A 22,359-nucleotide genomic window follows, 5' to 3' on the forward strand; every position below is an offset into this window, starting at 1 on the left:
CTCTTGGGTTAGAGGAGAGGAAATGCCGGTTTTCAGTGCATGCGCTGTGCATGCTGAAAACCGGCATTTCCTCCGGCCAGACGCGTGAGTACCCCTTCCGTACTCAAGCGTTTGGGGAGGAATTACTGCCCCATTGTGTGCAGTTTTGGTCGCCTTACCTGAGGAAGGACGTTCTTGTCATGGAAGGAGTGCAGCGAAGATTCACCAGGCTGATACCTGGGATGGCAGGAATGACGTATGAGGAGAGATTGTGTCGATTGGGCTTATACTCACTGGAGTTTAGAAGATTGAGAGGGGATCTCATCGAAACGTATAAAATTCTGTCAGGCCTGGACAGACTAGATGCATGAAGGATGTTTATGATGGCCGGGGAGTCCAGAACCAGGGGTCATAGTATAAGGATAAGGGGTAAGCCATTTAGGACTGAAATGAGGAGGAATTTCTTCACCCAGAGAATGGTGAACCTGTGGAATTCTCTGCCACAGAGGGCGGTGGAGGCCAGTTCATTAAATATATTCAAAAAAGAGTTGGATATATTTCTTAAGGCTAAAGGGATCAACGGATATGGGGAGAAGGCAGGGACAGGGTACTGAATTTGGATGATCAGCCATGATCTCATTGAATGGCAGAGCAGGCTCGAAGGGCCGAATGGCCTACTCCTGCTTCTATCTTCTATGTTTCCCTCAGTACTGCCCCTCCGACAGTGCAGCGCTCCCTCAGTACTGCCCCTCCGACAGTGCAGCGCTCCCTCAGTACTGCCCCTCCAACAGTGCGGCGCTCCCTCAGTACTGCCCCTCCGACAGTGCAGCGCTCCCTCAGTACTGCCCCTCCAACAGTGCGGCTCTCCCTCAGTACTGCCCCTCCGACAGTGCGGCGCTCCCTCAGTACTGCCCCTCCAACAGTGCAGCGCTCCCTCAGTACTACCCCTCCGACAGTGCAGCTCTCCCTCAGTACTGCCCCTCCAACAGTGCGGTGCTCCCTCAGTACTGCACTGGAGTGTGAACCTGGATTTTGTGCTCAAGTTTCACTGAGTGGGCTTTGACCCACAGCCTTCTGTCTCAGTGGCGAGAGTGCTACCCACTGAGCCACGGCTGACTTATAACACTTAAATAGCAACGGTACCTGATGAGGTAAACACAGAGAAAACCTGAGGCAGCGATGGAAGAGAGGAAGTGTCAGATCGGGGGATATTCAGGAAGATTTTCACTTTGCACTTCAAAATAACATGGGGAATAATAAAGGTGCAAGTTGATAAATGAATCGATACAGGAAGCGGAATACGTCAAACTATCACGTTACTGACATGAATACAAAAGCAAAATACTGCGGATGCTGCAATCTTAAATAAAAACAAAAAATGCAGGAAACACTCAGCAGGTCAGGCAGCATCTGTGGAGAGAGAAACAGAGTTAACGTTTTGATATACCTATCAATTCATTCCATGAAAAGCGACGAGTTAAGATAGTAACTATAGGTTTTTATTGGCTAAATAACAGAGCCCACCCTCGTGGGTGATCGGTTCCAACAAGGAAGAATACTAGCCAAGCGTTCACCTTTATACCTGGGCAAGCAGGCGGAGCCATGGGCGGAGTCAGCTGAGGTATGCCTAGGTATAACAGCGTGCGTGGCAAGAGGTAACCTTGTGTAGTGATAACAACAGTGTAAACAGTGATAACAACAGTGTAACAATAGTGAACGGTTGTGAACGATAACAGTGGTTTACCACACGTTTCAGGCCAGTGACCCTTCGGCAGAAGAAGAAGTCCTGGTTAGTTGCTGCCAATCACGGGTTTTCGACATTGATAGATTGTAAGAAGCCTGAGGGAAGGAATTTCTCAGTTGTGAGGTCCATTTGTGCTGCTGATGTACAGCAATAAATTTCGGACTTGTTGTAGTTTGTCTTTCTCTCAACATTTAGGTCTTGTACTCACAACAGCAGAGTGGCTTCCATAGCAGTCGCAGTTGCCTATGAACTGAAGCCCGCGCCTTGATAAATGCCGAGTATGAGTTAGCAAGCATATTAATCTCTTATTGCAGTATTTTACTGCCGGTGAGTATATGAGATGTCCACTGCAATCTCCTGTCACTCCTGATAGGCAGAATATGACAAACCATGAGACCGATGCCGACACTGAAGATGCTAAGGTAGCAGTATTTAAAATTGAGGCAAATAGGTGCAGTGCGTCCAGCTTAGCGTACCCTTTTTAGAACAGGAATCTTATGCAATAAATACTGAAAATGCTGGAAAGACTGAGAAGGTCAGGCAGCATCTGTGGAGAGAGAATCAGAGTCAACGTTTCAGGTCGGCAGATGACAATGTCAGGTGGGCAAAAATCAAAAACGAAAGTAAGACAATAAGAAAAAATTGTCTTATTTTTAGGCTTGAAAGATCCGGTGTTTGCGAACCGAGGCCTTTGCACAGCTTGATGCAGCCGGACACTGTCTTTACACGAGGGCCCTCTGTTGGAATAGAGCTCGAATTACAGCCACAGCAAACCAAGAGTTGGTTTTCACAAAAGAAATCTTGATCTTATTTTTCAGTTTGAAAAAAACTAACCACTCAGAATGCGTTTCCTCCTTCCACAACTCTCACACAGAGAGAAGGAAACGGTCATCAATGGCCACAAGCTCTTGCACAAAGCAACACTCGCAGCCCGCTTCACGCTCAGGAGGAAACACTTTAACTCCTCCTCGTGGTTAGTGAGACCAGACACTTCAGAACACATTTCTCAAGTTAAAAACTATAGAAATGATCCCTAAAAGTATAGCCTTACCTAGCATTGGCCGCCACACCGCTCTCCACACTCAGCACACCCCCTTTAACAGAGGCTGAGCTCCCACCCGCTTCGCGCCCATTCACAGCGGTCAGTGCGGAATCCACTATATATACAATATACAAATCACCCTTTGTAAATCTATATATATAAACGGATACTTCTGTCTGTCTATCTGTCTGTCTATCTGTCTGTCTGTCCTCATGTGTGCGTCTGTCCGGCTATGCGCTCGAAAGTTATAGAGCGTACCTACGCGTGCGTTACGTCGAAAGAAAGCTTACTGTTCCAAAACGGTCGTAAGCGTATTTACGTTTCGGCCGGACGAAATTCGCGCCCGCGGTATCCGAAAAACGTTCAACATTCCGCTCATTAGCATCTCATTATCCGCTCATTAGCGACAGAGTGACCTCGAGGTCGACCAATCGTACGCCGGGTTGCTGGCGCGTGCGGCCGGGCCCTCCTACGGTCGAGTGATGGGACGATTGACCAATCCTACGCTTCGGTCACCTGACGGTCGACCAATCGGTGCGTGTGTGGGCGGGCCTTATCGTTCTGAACCGAGGTGAGTCGTCGCCATCTTGATTCCAAACCTTTCCTTTCTTTTTCCCGCTTTCTGCGTCTTTAAAAAAAAAGTTGCTTTTAAAACACATATTCTTTTAAAAAAAAGTTAATTACTTTCTAAATCTTTTATCTAATCTCATTAATTTTCCTACCTTTCCCTGTTTTTCCAGGTAGGCCTCGAAGCCTGGGCATCTGTTGCCAGCCATGCTGGACCCTAGGCAATTGTTTTGTGGCAAGCTCCTCCCACCCCTCACCCCCCCGAACCAGCGGCCAGCCATCTTGGTAAAGGCTGGCTGGGCTCACTGCAAGCTCCTGGCGGTTCATTCGGGGGGGGGCGGGGCTCGGGAGGGGAGGGGGAGCGGAGATGGTTACCCCGGCAACCGGCCTCGCCAGCCGCAATCGGCCGCTCAGCCCAGGCCCGGAGATCGGGAGGCGGAGAGGGGAGGAGGGTTACCAAGGCAACCGGGCCCGGCCAGCCGCAATCGGCCGTCTCAGGCCCCCCTTCCCACTCCCCCCCCTCTCCCTCCCCCCCGTCCCCCTCTCCCTCCCCCTCCTCCCCCCTCCCCTGCCCCCTCCCTCCCACCCCCTCCCCTTCCCCTCTCCCTCCCCCTCCCTCCCACCCCACTCTCCCTCCCCCTCTCCCTCCCCCTCCCTCCCTCCCCCTCCCTCCCACCCCACTCTCCCTCCCCCTCTCCCTCCCCCTCCCTCCCCCCTCCTCCTCCCCCCCTCCCTCCCCTCCCTCCCTCACACCCCACTCTCCCTCCCCCCTCCCTCCCCCTCCCTCCCCCTCCTCCTCCCCCTCCCTCCCCCTCCCTCCCCTCCTCCTCCCCTCCTCCATCCCCCCTCCCCCTCCCCCCTCCCCCTCCCCCCTCCCTCCCCCCTCCCCCTCCACCCTCCCCCCTCCCCCTCCCCGCCCCCTCTCCTTCCCCTCCCCCTCCCTCCCCCCTCCCTCCCCCTCCCTCTCTCCCCCTCTTTCTCGCTCTCTCTCTTCCCCCCAGTCACTCTCTCTCTTCCCCCCCAGTCGCTCTCACTCTTCCCCCCCAGTCGCTCTCACTCTTCCCCCCCTGTCGCTCTATCTCTTCCCCCCAGTCGCTCTCTCTCTTCCCCCCCAGTCGCTCTCTCTCTTCCCCCAGTCGCTCTCTCTCTTCCCCCCAGTCGCTCTCTCTCTTCCCTCCAGTCGCTCTCTCTCTTCCCCCCCAGTTGCACGCTCTCTTCCCCCCCAGTCACGCATTCTCTTCACCCCCCCAGTCGCGCGCTCTCTTCCCCCCCGGTCACTCGCTCTCTTCCCCCCCAGTCGCTCGCTCTCTTCCCCCCCAGTCGTGCGCTCTCTTCCTCCCCAGTCGCTCTCTCTCTCTCTCTTCCAACAACAACATGCCCTCGAAAAAGCCTCGGCACCGCCGGGCACTCCAGCTAGTATAATTATAATTGTGTGAAAAATAAATACAGTTTCTGTCATTCTGCTATTACCCAGCAGGCAGGTGATTTGCATATATTAGCAGCCTGTCTCCAGCGACTGTCCTGCTCATTGATTCACTCAGTGGGTGGAAGCCCCCGCTCTGTGAGATTTAAACAGCAACTCACCCTCCCCCGCACGGATGGGTTCAGCGGGTTAGATAAAGGGAGAAAAAGATTAAAATCAACTTTGAAAACGGCAAATTAAGAATTATAGAGCCGGAGGAGCAGAGCAACATCTTACGAGGATAACAACAGAAAATGCTGGAAAAACTCAGCAGGCCAGGCAACATCCATGGAGAGAGAAATAGAGTCAGCGTTTCAGGTCGAAACCCTTCGTCAGGACTGAAAAAACACAGGAAATGAAACAGATTAAAAGGCTCACTGCCACACCTCCTCTAGGAATGCCTACCTTGAAGAAGTTCTGCTCTTCTCTTCGACGGGATCTCCGTTTGGCTCTTCAACCTTGTTCATCTTCATTGCTTTCAGTTTCCCTTCTCGTGTTTGATCAGACTCAGTTTCACAGCCACTCTTTACTAGTCCTATCACCATCTCGTCTGGTTTTGAATACCTCTTAATGTCTCTTCACTTCTCTTTTGTTCTCTCATCACCATTTCCCAGCCCCCAAACTGGCCTTTTAATCTGTTTCATTTCCTGTGTTTTTTCAGTCCTGACGAAGGGTTTCGATCTGAAACGTTGACTCTATTTCTCTCTCCACGGATGTTGCCTGGCCTGCTGAGTTTTTCCAGCATTTTCTGTTGTAATTTCGGATTTCCAGCATCTGTAGTATTTTTCTATCTGACGGGGATGCTTTAACCTCCTCCAGATGAACTTCGGAAGATTGAATCCGACATCTTCGGCCCTGACCACGAACTCCATTCCCTCATCACCAACCAGAATCATAGAATCATAGAATAGTGCAGCACAGAAGGAGGCCATTCAGCCATTCGGCCCATTGAGTCTATGCCGGCTCTTTCGAAGAGCAATCCAGTCAGTCCCACTCCCCCGCTCTTTCCCCATACCCCTGCAATTTTTTCTCCTTCAAGTATTTATCCAATTCCTTTTTGAAGGCTACAATTGAATCTGTATCCACCGCCCTATCAGGCAGTGCATTCCAAAGCCTAACCACTCATTATGTAAAAAAGTATTTCCTCATGTCACTTTTTTATGGTTGGTTGGGTTTTTTTTCGTTCCTGGGATGTGGGCGTTGCTGGCAAGGTTGGTATTTATTGCCCATCCCTAATTGCCCTTGAGAAGGTGGTGGTGAGCCGCCTTGAACCACAGAGGGCAGTTAAGAGTCAACCACGTTGCTGTGGGTCTGGAGTCACATATAGGCCAGACCGGGTAAGGACGACAGATTTCCTTTCCTAAAGGCCATTAGTGAACCAGATGGGTTTTTACGACATTCCAGTAGTTACATGGTCACCATTACTGACACTAGCTTTTTATTCCAGATTTATTTAATTAACTGAATTAAAATTCCCCAGCTGCCGTGGTGGGATTTGAACTCACGTCTCTTAAATGAATCCAGTAATATCACCTCCATCACTCTGTTCAGAGTCCATTCCAAGTGCTGATCACTGTATGTGTCAAGGAGAATGTCTCGATATCAGTCCTAAAATTACCGTTTAATAGTTTGAACTTGTGTCCTAATTCAGTTTAAAATAATACACCATTACTGACACTAGCTTTTAATTCCAGATTTATTTAATTAACTGAATTTAAATTCCCCAGCTGCCTGTGGTGGTGATTTGAACTCCCATCTGCCAGATCATGAGATCCCGGTCTCTGGAATACAAGTCCAGTATCATAACCACTGCGCTACCGTACCCGTGTCCAGCACGCTGGGCCTTGCCTATTCCCCTTTAGCTACCCTGCTAATTACATCCTCAAAATACTCTAATAAATTTGATAAACACGATTTCCCTTTCATAAAACCATGTTGACTCTGCCTAATCATTCTATGATTTTCTACAAGTTCAATATTCGTACAAGTTCCTTAATTATCTGAAACCCCTTTCCGGCCACTTCTCAAACTGAACCAGACTATTTGCAACCTTAACGTCCAGTTAATCCCCGAATTCAGTTCCCACATCCTCACCATCACAACGACCTCCTACTTCCACTTCTGTAACATTGCCCCTGCCTCTACCTCAGCTATGCCGAGACCAATTCCAGATTTGACTATTCCAATGCTCTCCAGGCCAGCCTCCCATCCTCCATAAACTTCAGTTAATCCAATCCTCTGCTATTCTCCATACAAAGGCACGTTCTATCTCTTTCTTTACCCATATCCTTTCCTGTAAAAAGTTCCACTCACGCATCTCTCTGACCTCACTGATCTATGTTGGCTCATAATCTACAAAAGCCTTAAATTTAAAATTCTCATCCCCTTATTTAAATCACTCCACGGTCGCAGCCTACCCTATCTGTAACCTCCTCCTTCCCTGTAACCTCCTCCTGCCCTACAACCTCCTTCATCCCAAACTCTGACTGGAAGCTTACTGGGAGATAAAAGTGGGAAAGGTGTCCCACTGACCTGTGCCACGTACACAGGCACCAAGAACACACCACAACTGACCATCAGGCTTTTCCAGAGAATGTGCTGCACCCGCATAGACAGCTGTTTCTTTACAATGTTGATTTGACCTCCCAGTTCCTGGTGTACACCCCAGCCCCTCCAAACCCGATCCCCAGGAGTGGAGCAATTTGATCAAATTGTGGGTTCTCTTCCGAGCCCCAATTTGGAGAACACATCCAATATGTAAATGTGCGATATCCTATCAAAGACCTTCCCCTGAGTTCCACCTGTCTGTCACCTACCAGGGTGCACATATCCCTCAGTAGCGTGATAACAGGCGCAGGTCTGTTCCAGTAGATCACCAGCTCCAGACCACACTTGACCTGGTTAGGATTTTTTAGTTGACATTAAGCAGTCATATAGGTTGCCAATTCCTGCTGTTGTCTCTCTCCCCCTGATGCTTGGAGAGGCAGAGAACTGCATATTTCCAGCAGATCTGGTCCCACAGAACCGAGTATAACCCGAATACTGGAGTGAAGCTGATAGAAAGGTCTTCCAGCCCTCAGATAGGTAAAAAGCAAAGAGACTTGCATTTCTATAGCGCCTTTCACAACCACAGGACGTTGTCCCAAAGTGCTTTACAACCAATTGAAGTTTTGAGGTGTAGTTACTGTTGTAATGTAGGAAACGTGGCAGATAATTTGCGCACAGCAAAATCCCACAAGCAGCGATGTGATAATGACCAGATAATCCTATTTTAGTGATGTTGGTTGAGGGATAAATATCGGCCAGGACACCGGGGAGAACTCCCCTGCTCTTCTTCGAATAGTGTCAGTGGAATCTTCTACATCCACCTGAGAAAGCAGACGGGGCCTCGGTTTAACATCTTATCCGAAAGAGGCCACCATCCGACAGTGCAGCGCTCACTCAGTACTGCCCCGCCAACAGTGCAGTGCTCCCTCAGTTCTGCCCCTCCAACAGTGCAGCGCTCCCTCAGTACTGCCCCTCCGACAGTGCGGTGCTCCCTCAGTACTGCCCCTCCGACAGTGCGGCGCTCCCTCAGTACCGCCCCTCCGACAGTGCAGCGTTCCCTCAGTACTGCCCCTCCGACAGTGCGGCCCTCCCTCAGTACAGCCCCTCCGACAGTGCAGCGCTCCCTCAGTACTGCCCCTCCGACAGTGCGGCCCTCCCTCAGTACTGCCCCTCCGACAGTGCAACACTCCCTCAGTACTGCCCCTCCGACAGTGCGGCGCTCCCTCAGTACTGCCCCTCCGACAGTGCAGCTCTCCCTCAGTACTGCACTGGAGTGTGACCCTGGATTTTATGCTCAACTTTCACTGAGTGGGCTTTGACCCACAGCCTTCTGTCTCAGTGGTGAGAGTGCTACCCGCTGAGCCATGGCTGACTTATAACACTTATAAATAGCAACGGTACCTGATGAGTTAAACACAGAGAAAACCTGAGGCAGTGATGGAAGAGAGGAAGTGTCAGATCGGGGGATATTGAGAAAGATTTTCACTTTGCACTTCGAAATAACATGGGGAATAATAATGGTGCAAGTTGATCAGTGAATCGATACAGGAAGCAGAATATGAGAAACTATCACGTTACTGACATGAATACAAAAGCAAAATACTGCGGATGCTGCAATCTTAAATAAAAACAAAAAGTGCTGGAAACACTCAGCAGGTCAGGCAGCATCTGTGGAGAGAGAAACAGAGTTAACGTTTCAGGTCGGTGACCCTTCGGCAGAATAAGAAGTCCTGGTGTAAGAGCCATAAAAGCTTAAGAAAATACTTTAAAATATTGGTTAAATAGCATAATACAGTTAATTTACCTGATTGACTTATTGTATTAAGAAACCCCCTATTTTCTTGCTCCAGTAGTATAGTCCGAGACACCCCCTTCATTCTTGCCACAATGGTACAGTCCCTAAGCCACACATGGTATGCAGCCATTTTACAGTTTAAACTCCACGTGGCTGAAGGAGGCAGAAGTTGTGAGGTTTGGAGCAATACAGTTTTTGACCGTGTTCGTTTATACGTGTTTGCTTTGTAATTCCGTTTGTGAAGTGTTATAGTAAACAGTTTAAAAGACAAAGCTACGTTTGGGAATGTTTTATTTCGACACGCGTCTACTCGTTGTTAACAGCCCCACAGCTCAGTGGCTGCCTGTTTGGAAACTAAGAAGCGCCACTACACCTGGTTAGTTGCTGCCAATCACGGGTTTTCGACATTGATAGATTGTAAGAAGCCTGAGGGAAGGAATTTCTCGGTTGTGAGGTCCATTTGTGCTGCTGATGTACAGCAATAAATTTCGGACTTGTTGTAGTTTGTCTTTCTCTCAACATTTAGGTCTTGTACTCACAACAGCAGAGTGGCTTCCATAGCAGTCGCAGTTGCCTATGAACTGAAGCCCGCGCCTTGATAAATGCCGAGTATGAGTTAGCAAGCACATTAATCTCTTTTTGCAGTATTTTACTACCGGTGAGTATATGGGATGTCCACTGCAATCTCCTGTCACTCCTGTTGGGAAAATATGACAAACCATGAGACCGATGCCTACAAGATGCTAAGTTAGCAGTATTTAAAACCAAGGCAAATAGGTGTAGTGCGTCCAGCTTAGCGTACCCTTTTTAGAACAGAAATCTTATGCAATAAATACTGAAAATGCTGGAAAGAATGAGAAGGTCAGGCAGCATCTGTGCTCTACTCGGAACTCCGACACGGCAAGAGAGCCCCAGGGCGCTTCAAGGACACCCTCAAAGCATCCTTGAAAAAGTGTAACATCCCCACCGACACCTGGGAATCCCTGGCCCAAGACCGCACAAAGTGGAGGAGAAGCATCCGGGAAGGCGCCGAACACCTTGATTCTCTTTGCCGGGAGCAAGCGGAAGCCAAGCGCAGGCAGCGCAATGAGCGCACGTCAACCCAAGCACCTCACCCACCCGCCCCTTTAACCACCGTCTGCCCCACCTGTGACAGAGACTGTAGGTCCCACATTGGACTCATCAGTCCCCCGAGAACTAATTTTTAATGTGGAAGCAAGTCATCCTCGGTCTCGAGGGACTGCCTAAGAAGATCTGTGGAGAGAGAAACAGAGTTATCGTTTCAGGTCGGCAGGTGACAATGTCAGGTGGGCAAAAATCAAAAACGAAAGTAAGACAATAATGAAAAATGGTCTTATTTTCAGGCTTTAAAGAGACTTCGGAACATTCGGTGCTTGCGAACCGAGGGCCTTTGCACAGCTTGATTCAGCCGCACACTGTCTTTACACAATAGCCCTCTGTTGGAGTAGAGCTAGAATTGCAACCAGAACAAACTCAGAAAAGGAAATTTGATCTTGTTTTTCAGCGTTAAAAAAACTAACCACTCAGAATGCGTTTCCTCCTTCCACAACTCCCACACAGAGAGAAGGGAACGGTCATCAATGGCCACAAGCTCTTGCACAAAGCAACACTCGTAACCCGCTTCACGCTCAGGAGGAAACGCTGTAACTCCTCCTCGTGGTTAGTGAGACCAGACACTTCAGAACACATTTCTCAAGTTAAAAACTATAGAAATGATCCATAAAAGTATAGTCTTACCTAACATTGGCCGCCACACCGCTCCCCACCCTCAGCAAACCCCCTTTAACAGAGGCTGAGCTCCCACCCGCTTCTCGCCCATTCACAGCGGTCAGTGCGGAATCCACTATATATACAATATATACAAGTCACCCTTTGTAAATATAATTATAATTGTGTGAAAAAGAAATACAGTTTCTGTCATTCTGCCATTACCCAGCAGGCAGGTGACTTGCATATATTAGCAGCCTGTCTCCAGCGACTGTCCTGCTCATTGATTCACTCAGTGGGTGGAAGCCCCGCTCTGTGATATTTAAACAGCAACTCGCCCTCCCCCGCACGGATGGGTTCAGCGGGTTAGATAAAGAGAGAAAAAGATTTAAAATCAGCTTTGGAAACTGCAAACTAAGAATTATAGAGCCGGAGGAGCAGAGCAACATCTGACGGGGATACTTTAACTTCCTCCAGATGAACTTGGGAAGATTGAATCCGACATCTTCGGCCCTGACCACGAACTCCATTCCCTCATCACCAACCAGAATCATAGAATCATAGAATAGTGCAGCACAGAAGGAGGCCATTCGGCCATTCGGCCCATCGAGTCTATGCCGGCTCTTTCGAAGAGCAATCCAGTTAGTCTCACTCCCCCGTTCTTTCCCATTTCCCTGCAATTTTTTCTCCTTTTGAAGGCTACAATTGAATCTGTATCCACCGCCCTATCAGGCAGTGCATTCCAAAGCCTAATCACTCATTATGTAAAAAAGTATTTCCTCATGTCACCTTTTTAAGGTTGGTTGGGTTTTTTTTCGTTCCTGGGATGTGGGCGTTGCTGGCAAGGTTGGTATTTATTACCCATCCCTAATTGCCCTTGAGAAGGTGGTGGTGAGCCGCCTTCTCGAACCACAGAGGGCAGTTAAGAGTCAACCACGTTGCTGTGGGTCTGGAGTCACTGAAGGCTTTCAATAAGGTCCTGCATAAGAGATTAGCATGCAAAGTTAAAGCACATGGGATTGGGGGCAAGGTACTGACTTGGATAGAAAACTGGTTGGCAGACAGGAAGCAAAGAGTTGGAATAAACGGGTCTTTTTCCGAGTGGCAGGCAGTGACTAATGGGGTACCGCAGGGATCGGTGCTAGGAACCCGGTTATTCACAATATATATTAATGATCTAGATGAGGGAACTAGATGTAATATCTCCAAGTTTGCAGACGACACAAAGCTGGGTGGGCATGTGTGCTGTGTGGAGGATGCAGAGAAACTCCGCTATGATTTGGACAGGTTGGGTGATTGGGCAGATGCATGGCAGATGCAGTATAATGTGGATAAATGCAAGGTTATCCACTTTGGTGGCAAAAACAGGAAGGCAGATTATTATCTGAACGGCAATAGATTGGGAAAAGGGGAAGTGCAACGAGACCTGGGTGTCCTTGTGCACCAGTCGCTGAAGGTAAGCATGCAGGTGCAGCAGGCGGTTAAGAAGGCAAATGGTATGTTGGCCTTCATAGCGAGAGGATTTGAGTACAGGAGCAAGGATGTCTTGCTGCAGTTGTACAGGGCCTTGGTGAGACCACACCTTGAGTATTGTGTGCAGTTTTGGTCACCTTATCTGAGGAAGGATGTTCTTGCCATGGAGGGAGTGCAGCGAAGATTCACCAGACTGATACCTGGGATGGCAGGAATGATGTATGAAGAGAGATTGGGTCGATTGGGCTTCTATTCACTAGAGTTTAGAAGAATGAGAGGGGATCTCATCAAAACTTATAAAATTCTAACAGGACTAGATGCTGGAAGGATGTTCCCGATGGTCGGGGAGTCCAAAACCAGAGGTCACAGTCTAAGGATAAGGGGTAAGCCATTTAGGACTGAGATGAGGAGGAATTTCTTCAACCAGAGAGTGGTGAACCTGTGGAATTCTCTACCACACAGGGCAGTTGAGGCCAATTCATTAAATATATTCAAGAAGGAGTTGGATATATTTCTGAAGGCTAAAGGGATCAAGGGATATGGGGAGAAGGCAGGGACAGGGTACTGAATTTGGATGATCAGCCATGATCTCATTAAATGGCGGAACAGGCTCGAGGGGCCGAATGGCCTACTCCTGCTCCTATCTTCTATGTTTCTATGCTTGGAGAGACAGAGCATTACATATTTCCAGCAGATCTGGTCCCACAGAACCGAGTATAACCCAACACTGGAGTGAAGCTGATAGAAAGGTCTTCCAGCCCTGTTATGTAAAAAGCAGAGACTTGCATTTCTATAGCGCCTTTCATAACCACAGGACGTCCCAAAGTGCTTTACAGCCAATTGAAGTTTTGAAGTTTTGTTACTGATTTAATGTAGGAAATGTGTCAGCCAATGTGTGCACAGCAAGATCCCACAATGTGATAATGAGCAGATAATCTTATTTTAGTGATGCTAGTTGAGGGATAAATATGGACCAAGACACCGGGGAGAACTCCCCTGCTCTTCTTCAATTAGTGTCAGTGGAATCTTCTACACCCACCTAAGAAAGCAGATGGGGCCTCAGTTTAACATCTTATCTGAAAGAGGCCACCCTCCGACAGTGCAGCGCTCCCTCAGTACTGCCCCTCCGACAGTGCGGCGCTCCCTCAGTACTGCCCCTCCGACAGTGCGGCGCTCCCTCAGTACTGCCCCTCCGACAGTGCGGCGCTCCCTCAGTACTGCCCCTCCGACAGTGCGGCGCTCCCTCAGTACTGCCCCTCCGACAGTGCGGCGCTCCCTCAGTACTGCCCCTCCGACAGTGCGGCGCTCCCTCAGTACTGCCCCTCCGACAGTGCGGCGCTCCCTCAGTACTGCACTGGAGTGTGACCCTGGATTTTGTGCTCAAGTTTCACTGAGTGGGCTTTGACCCACAGCCTTCTGTCTCAGTGGTGAGAGTGCTACCCGCTGAGCCACGGCTGACTTATAACACTTAAATAACAACGGTACCTGATGAGTTAAACACGGAGAAAACCTAAGGCAGCGATGGAAGAGAGGAAGTGTCAGATCGGGGATATTCAGGAAGATTTTCACTTTGCACTTTGAAATAACATGGGGAATAATAAGGTGCAAGTTGATAAATGAATCGATACAGGAAGCGGAATACGTCAAACTATCACGTTACTGACATGAATACAAAAGCAAAATACTGCGGATGCTGCAATCTTTAATAAAAACATAAAATGCTGGAAACACTCAGCAGGTCAGGCAGCACCTGTGGAGAGAGAAACAGAGTTAACGTTTCAGGCCGGTGACCCTTCGGCAGAACAAGAAGTCCTGGTTAGTTGCTGCCAATCACGGGTTTTCGACATTGATAGATTGTAAGAAGCCCGAGGGAAGGAATTTCTCAGTTGTGAGGTCCATTTGTGCTGCTGATGTACAGCAATAAATTTCGGACTTGTTGTAGTTTGTCTTTCTCTCAACATTTAGGTCTTGTATTCACAACAGCAGAGTGGCTTCCATAGCAGTCGCAGTTGCCTATGAACTGAAGCCCGCGCCTTGATAAATGCCGAGTATGAGTTAGCAAGCATATTAATCTCTTATTGCAGTATTTTACTGCCGGTGAGTATATGGGATGTCCACTGCAATCTCCTGTCACTCCTGATAGGCAGAATATGACAAACCCATAAGACCGATGCCTACACTGAAGATGCTAAGGTAGCAGTATTTAAAATTGAGGCAAATAGGTGCAGTGCGTCCAGCTTAGCGTACCCTTTTTAGAACAGGAATCTTATGCAATAAATACTGAAAATGCTGGAAAGACTGAGAAGGTCAGGCAGCATCTGTGGAGAGAGAATCAGAGTTAACGTTTCAGGTCGGCAGATGACAATGTCAGGTGGGCAAAAATCAAAAACGAAAGTAAGACAATAAGAAAAAATTGTCTTATTTTTAGGCTTTAAAGATCCGGTGTTTGCGAACCGAGGCCTTTGCACAGCTTGATGCAGCCGGACACTGTCTTTACACGAGGGCCCTCTGTTGGAATAGAGCTCGAATTACAGCCACAGCAAACCAAGAGTTGGTTTTCAGAAATCTTGATCTTATTTTTCAGTTTGAAAAAAACTAACCACTCAGAATGCGTTTCCTCCTTCCACAACTCTCACACAGAAAGAAGGGAACGGTCATCAATAGCCACAAGCTCTTGCACAAAGCAACACTCGCAGCTCGCTTCACGCTCAGGAGGAAACACTTTAACTCCTCCTCGTGGTTAGTGAGACCAGACACTTCAGAACACATTTCTCAAGTTAAAAACTATAGAAATGATCCCTAAAAGTATAATCTTACCTAGGATTGGCCGCCACACCGCTCTCCACACTCAGCATACCCCCTTTAACAGAGGCTGAGCTCCCACCCGCTTCGCGCCCATTCACAGCGGTCAGTGCGGAATCCACTATATATACAATATACAAATCACCCTTTGTAAATATAATTATAATTGTGTGAGAAAGAAATATAGTTGCTGTCATTCTGCCATTACCCAGCAGGCAGGTGATTTGCATATATTAGCAGCCTGTCTCCAGCGACTGTCCTGCGGGGTCGTCCGGCCGGATTGCCTCCCTCTCTTCCGCGGCCATGTTCGCGGCCGGGTGGCCCTGGAGATGGAGCACGCGGTGTCCGCCGGCGAGCTCGAGCTCTTTCGAGACCGGTGGGCGCCGCGGGGACTGGAGTGCGTAGTTGGTTTAAACAACCAAACTTTAATTTAAGCGGTTAAGTTTTGTTTCGGGGTTTATTGGACTGGGTGTATTTGTTTAATGTTTTTGTTTTATTGGTTTAAACAAAAGAGGAGCGACTGTCCTGCTCATTGATTCACTCAGTGGGTGGAAGCCCCGCTCTGAGAGATTTAAACAGCAACTCGCCCTCCACCGCACGGATGGGTTCAGCGGGTTAGATAAAGAGGGAAAAAGATTTAAAATCAGCTTTGGAAACTGCAAATGAAGAATTATAGAGCCGGAGGAGCAGAGCAACATCTTACGCGGATAACAACAGAAAATGCTGGAAAAACTCAGCAGGCCAGGCAACATCCGTGGAGAGAGAAACAGAGTCAACGTTTCAGGTCGAAACCCTTTGTCAGGACTGAGAAAAAAGCAGGAAATGAAACAGATTAAAAGGCTCACTGCCACACCCCCTCTAGGAATGCCTACCTTGAAGAAGTTCTGCTCTTCTCTTCGACGGGATCTCCGTTTGGCTCTTCAACCTTGTTCATCTTCATTGCTTTCAGTTTCCCTTCTCATGTTTGATCAGACTCAGTTTCACAGCCACTCTCCACCAGTCCTATCACCATCTCGTCTGGTTTTGAATACCTCTTAATGTCTCTTCACTTCTCTTTTGTTCTCTCATCACCATTTCCCGGCCCCCAAACTGGCCTTTTAATCTGTTTCATTTCCTGTGTTTTTTCAGTCCTGACGAAGGGTTTCGATCTGAAACGTTGACTCTATTTCTCTCTCCACGGATGTTGCCTGGCCTGCTGAGTTTTTCCAGCATTTTCTGTTGTAATTTCGGATTCCCAGCACCTGTAGTATTTTTCTATCTGACGGGGATGCTTTAACTTCCTCCAGATGAACTTGGGAAGATTGAATCTGACATCTTCGGCCCTGACCACGAACTCCATTCCCTCATCACCAACCAGAATCATAGAATCATAGAATAGTGCAGCACAGAAGGAGGCCATTCGGCCCATCGAGTCTATGCCGGCTCTTTCAAAGAGCAATCCAGTCAGTCCCACTCCCCCCGCTCTTTCCCCATATCCCTGCAATTTTTTCTCCTTCAAGTATTTATCCAATTCCTTTTTGAAGGCTGCAATTGAATCTGTATCCACCGCCCTATCAGGCAGTGCATTCCAAAGCCTAATCACTCATTATGTAAAAAAGTATTTCCTCATGTCACTTTTTTAAGGTTGGTTGGGTTTTTCTTCGTTCCTGGGATGTGGGCGTTGCTGGCAAGGTTGGTATTTATTGCCCATCCCTAATTGCCCTTGAGAAGGTGGTGGTGAGCCGCCTTGAACCACAGAGGGCAGTTAAGAGTCAACCACGTTGCGGTGGGTCTGGAGTCACATATAGGCCAGACCGGGTAAGGACGACAGATTTCCTTCCCTAAAGGACATTAGTGAACCAGATGGGTTTTTACGACATTCCAGTAGTTACATGGTCACCATTACTGACACTAGCTTTTTATTCCAGATTTATTTAATTAACTGAATTAAAATTCCCCAGCTGCCGTGGTGGGATTTGAACTCACGTCTCTTAAATGAATCCAGTAATATCACCTCCATCACTCTGTTCAGAGTCCATTCCAAGTGCTGATCACTGTATGTGTCAAGGAGAATGTCTCGATATCAGTCCTAAAATTACCGTTTAATAGTTTGAACTTGTGTCCTAATTCAGTTTAAAATAATACACCATTACTGACACTAGTTTTTAATTCCAGATTTATTTAATTAATTGAATTTAAATTCCCCAGCTGCCTGTGGTGGTGATTTACATAGATACATAGATACATAGAAGATAGGAGCAGGAGTAGGCCATTCGGCCCTTCGTGCCTGCTCCGCCATTTAATGAGATCATGGCTGATCCTTTAATTCAGTATCCCGTCCCCGCCTTCTCTCCGTAACCCTTAACCCCTTTTGCCCGTAGAAATATATCTAATTCCCTCTTAAATATATTTAATGAGCTGGCGTACACTGCCCTCTGTGGCAATGAGTTCCATAGGTTCACCACTCTCTGAGTGAAGAAATTCCCCCTCATCTCTGTCCTAAATGGTTTAGCCCTTATCCTTAAATTATGTCCTCTAGTTCTGTTCTCACCCGCCAAGGGAAACATTCCTTCTGCATCCAGTCTGTCTAGACCTGTCAGAATTTTATACACTTCTATGAGGTCCCCTCTCAAACTTCTAAACTCCAGTGTGTACATCCCTAAACTACATAGTCTCTCCTCATAGGTCATTCCCGCCATTCCTGGTATCAGCCTGGTGAATCGCCGCTGCACCCCCTCCATGGCAAGAACATCCTTCCTCAGATGAGGCGACCAAAACTGTACACAGTACTCGAGGTGTGGTCTCACCAGTGCCCTGTACAGCTGCAGCAAGGTATCCCTGTTCCTGTATTCTAACCCTTTTGCTATGAAGGCCAGCATACCGTTTGCCTTCTTGACCGCCTGTTGCACCTGCATGCTCGCCTTCAGTGACTGGTGTACAAGAACACCCAGGTCTCTCTGTACTTCCCCCTCTCCCAATCTATTGCCATTTAAATAATAATTTGCCCTCCCGTTCCTGCACCCAAGGTGGATAACTTCGCACTTGTCCACATTATAGTGCATCTGCCATTTATCCGCCCAATCGCCCAGTCTGTCCAAATCGCTCTGGAGCTTCCTGGTCTCTTCCTCTGAGCCCACCCCACCTCCTAGTTTAGTGTCGTCTGCAAATTTGGAAATGCTGCATCCGACTCCCTGATCCAGGTCATTAATGTAAATTGTGAACAGCTGGGGGCCCAGGACAGATCCCTGTGGTACCCCACTTGTTACTGCCTGCCATTCAGAAAATGAGCCGTTTATTCCAACTCTCTGTTTTCTATCTGACAGCCAGTTCCCTATCCACGCCAAAACTTTCCCCTTTATCCCATGAGCCTCAATTTTCCATGCTAATCTTTTATGTGGGACCTTATCGAAGGCCTTTTGGAAGTCCAGGTACACCACATCTACTGGCTCTCCCCCATCTATTCTACCAGTTACTCCCTCAAAAAATTCCAATAGATTAGTCAAGCACGATTTACCCTTTGTAAATCCATGTTGACTCTGTCCTATCCTGTCCCCATTTGCTAAGTGCTCCGCTATTTCATCCTTAATGATGGACTCCAGCATTTTGCCCACAACTGATGTAAGGCTTACAGGTCTGTAATTACCTGCTTTTTCCCTACCCCCCTTTTTGAATAGTGGGGTAACGTTAGCTACCCTCCAATCCATCGGCACTGTTCCCGAGTCTAATGAATTCTGAAAAATCATCCTTAGTGCATCCGCTATCTCTAGGGCCACCTCCTTCAGTACCCTAGGATGCATGTTATCAGGCCCTGGGGATTTGTCCACCTTCAATCCCTTTAGCTTCCTTAACACCATATCCTTAGAGATATTGATTTGCGTCAGTTCCTCCTTTGCCAATGTCCCTATTTTTCCCGATATCCCAGGGAGGTTTTTTGTGTCTTCCTTCGTAAAGACTGACCCAAAGTATGCATTTAGTTGATCTGCCATTTCCTTATTTCCCATTATATATTCCCCCATCTGCCAGATCATGAGATCCCGGTCTCTGGAATACAAGTCCAGTATCATAACCACTGCGCTACCGTACCCGTGTCCAGCACGCTGGGCCTTGCCTATTCCCCTTTAGCTACCCTGCTAATTACATCCTCAAAATACTCTAATAAATTTGATAAACACGATTTCCCTTTCATAAAACCATGTTGACTCTGCCTAATCATTCTATGATTTTCTACAAGTTCAATATTCGTACAAGTTCCTTAATTATCTGAAACCCCTTTCCGGCCACTTCTCAAACTGAACCAGACTATTTGCAACCTTAACGTCCAGTTAATCCCCGAATTCAGTTCCCACATCCTCACCATCACAACGACCTCCTACTTCCACTTCTGTAACATTGCCCCTGCCTCTACCTCAGCCATGCCGAGACCAATTCCAGATTTGACTATTCCAATGCTCTCCAGGCCAGCCTCCCATCCTCCATAAACTTCAGTTAATCCAATCCTCTGCTATTCTCCATACAAAGGCACGTTCTATCTCTTTCTTTACCCATATCCTATCCTGTAGAAAGTTCCACTCACGCACCTCTCTGACCTCACTGATCTATGTTGGCTCATAATCTACAAAAGCCTTAAATTTAAAATTCTCATCCCCTTATTTAAATCACTCCACGGTCGCAGCCTACCCTATCTGTAACCTCCTCCTTCCCTGTAACCTCCTCCTGCCCTACAACCTCCTTCATCCCAAACTCTGACTGGAAGCTTACTGGGAGATAAAAGTGGGAAAGGTGTCCCACTGACCTGTGCCACGTACACAGGCACCAAGAACACACCACAACTGACCATCAGGCTTTTCCAGAGAATGTGCTGCACCCGCATAGACAGCTGTTTCTTTACAATGTTGATTTGACCTCCCAGTTCCTGGTGTACACCCCAGCCCCTCCAAACCCGATCCCCAGGAGTGGAGCAATTTGATCAAATTGTGGATTCTCTTCCGAGCCCCAATTTGGAGAACACATCCAATATGTACATGTGCGATATCCTATCAAAGACCTTCCCCTGAGGTCCACCTGTCTGTCACCTACCAGGGTGCACATATCCCTCAGTAACGTGATAACAGGCGCAGGTCTGTTCCAGTAGATCACCAGCTCCAGACCACACTTGACCTGGTTAGGATTTTTTAGTTGACATTAAGCAGTCATATAGGTTGCCAATTCCTGCTGTTGTCTCTCTCCCCCTGATGCTTGGAGAGGCAGAGAACTGCATATTTCCAGCAGATCTGGTCCCACAGAACCGAGTATAACCCGAATACTGGAGTGAAGCTGATAGAAAGCTCTTCCAGCCCTCAGATAGGTAAAAAGCAAAGAGACTTGCATTTCTATAGCGCCTTTCACAACCACAGGACGTTGTCCCAAAGTGCTTTACAACCAATCGAAGTTTTGAGGTGTAGTTACTGTTGTAATGTAGGAAATGTGGCAGATAATTTGCGCACAGCAAAATCCCACAAGCAGCGATGTGATAATGACCAGATAATCTTATTTTAGTGATGTTGGTTGAGGGATAAATATCGGCCAGGACACCGGGGAGAACTCCCCTGCTCTTCTTCGAATAGTGTCAGTGGAATCTTCTACATCCACCTGAGAAAGCAGACGGGGCCTCGGTTTAACATCTTATCCGAAAGAGGCCACCATCCGACAGTGCAGCGCTCCCTCAGTACTGCCCCGCCAACAGCGCAGTGCTCCCTCAGTTCTGCCCCTCCAACAGTGCGGCGCTCCCTCAGTACTGCCCCTCCGACAGTGCGGCGCTCCCTCAGTACTGCCCCTACGACAGTGCAGCGCTCCCTCAGTACTGCCCCTACGACAGTGCAGCGCTCCCTCAGTACTGCCCCTCCGACAGTGCGGCGCTCCCTCAGTACTGCCCCTACGACAGTGCGGCGCTCCCTCAGTACTGCCCCTCCGACAGTGCAGTGCTCCCTCAGTACTGCCCCTCCGACAGTGCGGCGCTCCCTCAGTACTGCCCTTGCGAAAGTGCGGCGCTCCCTCAGTACTGCCCCTCCGACAGTGCGGCGCTCCCTCAGTACTGCACTGGAGTGTGACCCTGGATTTTGTGCTCAAGTTTCACTGAGTGGGCTTTGACCCACAGCCTTCTGTCTCAGTGGCGAGAGTGCTACCCGCTGAGCCACGGCTGACTTATAACACTTAAATAGCAACGGTACCTGATGAGTCAAACACGGAGAAAACCTGAGGCAGCGATGGAAGAGAGGAAGTGTCAGATCGGGGGATATTCAGGAAGATTTTCACTTTGCACTTTGAAATAACATGGGGAATAATAAGGTGCAAGTTGATAAATGAATCGATACAGGAAGCGGAATACGTCAAACTATCACGTTACTGACATGAATACAAAAGCAAAATACTGCGGATGCTGCAATCTTTAATAAAAACATAAAATGCTGGAAACACTCAGCAGGTCAGGCAGCATCTGTGGAGAGAGAAACAGAGTTAACGTTTCAGGCCGGTGACCCTTCGGCAGAACAAGAAGTCCTGGTTAGTTGCTGCCAATCACGGGTTTTCGACATTGATAGATTGTAAGAAGCCTGAGGGAAGGAATTTCTCAGTTGTGAGGTCCATTTGTGCTGCTGATGTACAGCAATAAATTTCGGACTTGTTGTAGTTTGTCTTTCTCTCAACATTTAGGTCTTGTATTCACAACAGCAGAGTGGCTTCCATAGCAGTCGCAGTTGCCTATGAACTGAAGCCCGCGCCTTGATAAATGCCGAGTATGAGTTAGCAAGCATATTAATCTCTTATTGCAGTATTTTACTGCCGGTGAGTATATGGGATGTCCACTGCAATCTCCTGTCACTCCTGATAGGCAGAATATGACAAACCCATAAGACCGATGCCTACACTGAAGATGCTAAGGTAGCAGTATTTAAAATTGAGGCAAATAGGTGCAGTGCGTCCAGCTTAGCGTACCGTTTTTAGAACAGGAATCTTATGCAATAAATACTGAAAATGCTGGAAAGACTGAGAAGGTCAGGCAGCATCTGTGGAGAGAGAATCAGAGTTAACGTTTCAGGTCGGCAGATGACAATGTCAGGTGGGCAAAAATCAAAAACGAAAGTAAGACAATAAGAAAAAATGGTCTTATTTTTAGGTTTTAAAGATCCGGTGTTTGCGAACCGAGGCCTCTGCACAGCTTGATGCAGCCGGACACTGTCTTTACACGAGGGCCCTCTGTTGGAATA

The 22,359-nt window shown here is 48.0% G+C and overlaps 3 non-coding genes across 3 annotated transcripts; all 3 read right to left on the reverse strand.

Moving 5' to 3' along the window:
- Positions 1 to 2,555: 2,555 nt before the first annotated feature.
- LOC147097466 (small nucleolar RNA U3) lies at positions 2,556 to 2,772 on the reverse strand. The gene has a single exon (XR_015074423.1). It is a non-coding gene; the product is annotated as a small nucleolar RNA U3 (small nucleolar RNA).
- A 7,903-nt stretch (positions 2,773 to 10,675) lies between these two features.
- Positions 10,676 to 10,892, reverse strand: LOC147097467 (small nucleolar RNA U3). The gene has a single exon (XR_015074432.1). It is a non-coding gene; the product is annotated as a small nucleolar RNA U3 (small nucleolar RNA).
- A 4,043-nt stretch (positions 10,893 to 14,935) lies between these two features.
- Positions 14,936 to 15,152, reverse strand: LOC147097468 (small nucleolar RNA U3). Its single transcript, XR_015074416.1, has one exon. It is a non-coding gene; the product is annotated as a small nucleolar RNA U3 (small nucleolar RNA).
- Between the last annotated feature and the right edge of the window lie 7,207 nt (positions 15,153 to 22,359).

This window comes from Somniosus microcephalus, chromosome 32 (assembly GCF_052327205.1).
Source record: "Somniosus microcephalus isolate GS21.2 chromosome 32, FLI_Smic_1.0, whole genome shotgun sequence".
Classification (NCBI taxonomy): domain Eukaryota; kingdom Metazoa; phylum Chordata; class Chondrichthyes; order Squaliformes; family Somniosidae; genus Somniosus; species Somniosus microcephalus.